The 3,533-nt window shown below is 38.3% G+C and overlaps 1 protein-coding gene across 4 annotated transcripts in view; it reads left to right on the top strand.

Moving 5' to 3' along the window:
• The window catches only part of LOC106881662 (uncharacterized), a 109,127-nt gene that overhangs the window by 78,940 nt on the left and 26,654 nt on the right, over window positions 1-3,533 (top strand). For all 4 annotated transcript variants that reach the window (XM_052967383.1, XM_052967382.1, XM_052967384.1 and 1 more), the window contains one exon: window positions 110-189. The gene's annotated coding sequence lies outside the window, so the exon portion shown is untranslated. The remainder of the gene's footprint in view (window positions 1-109; window positions 190-3,533) is intronic.

The following is a 3,533-nucleotide window of genomic DNA, read 5'->3' as shown; positions in this document are numbered from 1 at the left end:
ATATATATATATATATATATAAATATATATTTAAGTATGTATGTATACACACATATTTATATCATTAATTAATTATATTTTTCCTTCACTCATTTTTTTTTATTTTTAGGTTTCTGTTCACATTATTCACAGCTGCTAACATAGTTTTTGGTATACACCTACAAGAACGCTGAATTCAGGAGTGTTTTGGTAATTATGTCTTCATAGTCTTTCTCGTTATACTTTCTGAAGTTTCACTCAACACAATTTATGGGGAGTTGAGACACATGAGTGGTGAGGAGGCACAGTAGAATGGATGCTTTACCACCTTTAGTTTCATCTCTCTATTATGAATTACTTTACAATAATGTTAAGGTCATCATCATCATCACCATCATTGTTTTAACATCCACTTTTCCATGTTCCCCTCGCCCTCAACATCGCTTGACAACTGATGCTGGTGTGTTTACATCCCCGTAACTTAGCGGTTCGGCAAAAGAGTCTGATGGAATAAGTACTATGTTTACAAAGAATAAGTCCTGGGGTCGATTTGCTCGACTAAAGGCGGTGCTCCAGCATGGCTGCAGTCAAACAACTGAAACAAGTAAAAGAGTAAAAGAGAGTACCCTGGATGATGTCTGGTAGTCGCAAGTGGTGAATGTGCTTTGCAGGCACACTGCAAGGGATATCCCCATAACATGGTTTGGATACTACACTTTAATGTTCATTATTTATAGTATTTACATTTGACAGATATTTGTCCTCATCTTGTTTGTTGTTAACACAATGTGTCGGCTGATATAACCTCCAGCCTTCATCAGGTGTCTTAAGGAAATTTGGAACCTGATGAAGGCTGGAGGGTATATCAGCCGACACATTGTGTTAACAACAAACAAGATGAGGACAAATATCTGTCAAATGTTAATAATGTACATAATTCCTCATCTCTTAAATATAGAACTGTAACACACTTTAAAGTTTCCTACCTAAACTTTAATTTTAAATACAGCTGAAATAAACAGGGTGTGGTGAATAAACTGTCATCTCAGTTATGAAAATAACACTGACATCTCATTTTAACAGATATATTTACCAAAATTACATAGAAATATCTTGAAATACTAAACAGTAAATTTATTCGATAAAATCGCTATTGGTTTGAACCATGGCCTCCAGACAATTTCAAAATCTCCTGCAACTCTTATGGATGGTCTCCTTGTTTAAGTTGGTGTATGCTGCCATAATCCTTGCTTTCAGTTTATCTTTGGTATTACAAGCTTTCTTGGTCTCTCACTCATCTGCACCCCACACATAATAATCAAGGGGGTTGCAGTCTGGGGAGTTAGTGGCCATATGTTAGGAGTGAAATTGTCAGACAGCCATGACTGGGTTCTGCTTGTGTGGTATGGTGCATGGTCCTGTTGCCAGACATAAGGTCTTCCAGCAGCTAACCTCTTGACCCAGGACAGCACCACCTCCTCCAGGTACTTGATGTAGGCCTCCGTGTTGAGTTTGAGGCCGTGTGGGAAGATGAATGGAAACAAAACGTCGCCATCATTAGTGATCACTCCAAACACCATGGTGTTGACTGGATGTTTGATTTTTATCACTCTTGGTCCATGTTTTAGGGATATGGCAAGCCAACGGTTGTCCTGTGTGTTCACCATCTGATCTTGGCAGAAATTTTTCTTGTCTGAGAAAAACCAAAGCATGTTCAGTCGGAGGAGATGCTTGAGTTTATTCAAAAGCTTTGTAGCACAGTCTTTCCTCTTGTCCTTGATGACTTGGGATAAAAATTTATTCTTTCTTATCTTGTATGAGGAATGCCAAACGTCTTCATGCACTACCTGCCTGATAAGAAACTCAGGCACTCCCATGTCCCTGGCAATGGACCTGATTGACTTGGAAGGATTGTTGTCAATCATGGCCTGGTTCTCGCTAACAAATTCAGGAGTTCTTTTCTTATCAGAATGATGAGAGTGAGTTTTCTGAACTGCCGTACCTTCGTAATCATCATTAGACTCATCCAACTCTTTCCAAATCCTTTGCACTGTCCTCAGATTGACATCCAAACACTCTGAAATGTTTGTATTGGAGCTTCTGGCACAAACGTCAAGCAGTACAGCATGTCGTTTCCAAATTTCTGGCAAAGAGACTTGCATTATGGTGCTGTTTCTATCACAGACAGTGCCCAAAAACCATGCCAAAACAGACATGTAGCCTGGGCAGCTCTTCAACTGGCCAGCTCCTGTCAAACTGTCCAATCCATGCCAGTATGGAACTGGACGTTAAATCATGAGGATGATGATAGATATATATTTATACACACACACACACATATATATATACATACATGCATACATATATTTATGCATTTCAGTCAATCTGTTTAATTTTTTTTATATATTTGTTGTTTCATTTTGAAATGCAGATTAATAATGAAATAAAATATCAAATAATAATGGAACAAGGCCCCAGAGCAGCGCCAGTTTCCTTACTTAACTTTTTTTTTGTTTCTTATGAGGTTTATTCAATTGACTATATCTCAACTCTTAATAATGTTGGTCTTATGCCAAGTCAGCTGGTGGAATTGACTTCCCATGGTTAGTGAAATCAAACATAGAATTTATTAGTTACTCATAAGAAGGAGGCAGAAGGCTGGTGTCCATGATATTTGCATGTTCCCCCCAGATTAAGAAGAGTGATGTCCCATCAGAGAATTTACTAATCGATGTCAGTAGGATAAATATAATTTGGAAATTAGCTAGGGTTTAGTACATATAATTTCAACATTATGAACTCTGCTAAAGGGACCAACTAACCAGATGATGGTGTTGAATTAGGTACAACCAACAGTAATACAAAAGAAAGGATTGAGGTGTGTTATCATAGTGCCACCTTCATCTTTTAACAGCCATCTTCCATACTGGTATGGGTTTGATCGTCTGACATGATCTGACCATCATGATCTGACGCAGTCTTTGAACCTGGCAGGTCCGAAGACTCCGTCATGCTCTATTGTCTATTTTTGACATAGTTTCTACAACTGGATACTCTCTCCATCACCAACCATTTTACAGAGTGTCTTGGGTGCATTTTCAGTGTAACCAGCATTAGTGAGGTTGCCATGCCACTTGCAAGATTAAGGTCCTCTTTGACTGAATGGAGCTACAGTAGAGACAGAGGCAGATTATATATTAGGAGGTGAGAGGTTAAAGTATGAAAGAAGGGAGTCAGAACAGATTTTTTGCTGTTGGGTAGCTACATGAATACTTACAGTATAGAAGAGAGGGTGGCAATAAGTGGGACAGAGCTGGTGAGAAAATGTCTATCTAGAAAAGAAAAGGAATTAAGAGCAAAACCACGTTTGTTGCAATGAGGCTAAAATTCTTCTTCAGAAAAAAAAAAAAATGGTTGAGGGTTGGGGTACATACATGTGGTAGTTGTATTATCAGTGTTGGAAAAGACTAGTTTAAAGACATTTTGGCATTGTCTTTTGTTCTCAGTAGGTTGAATTCATTTGTTCAAAAGTCGAAGCTTTTTCACAGGGGGGA

Source organism: Octopus bimaculoides, chromosome 4 (assembly GCF_001194135.2).
Source record: "Octopus bimaculoides isolate UCB-OBI-ISO-001 chromosome 4, ASM119413v2, whole genome shotgun sequence".
NCBI classification, from domain to species: domain Eukaryota; kingdom Metazoa; phylum Mollusca; class Cephalopoda; order Octopoda; family Octopodidae; genus Octopus; species Octopus bimaculoides.
This window is presented reverse-complemented; position numbering and strand designations above follow the sequence as displayed.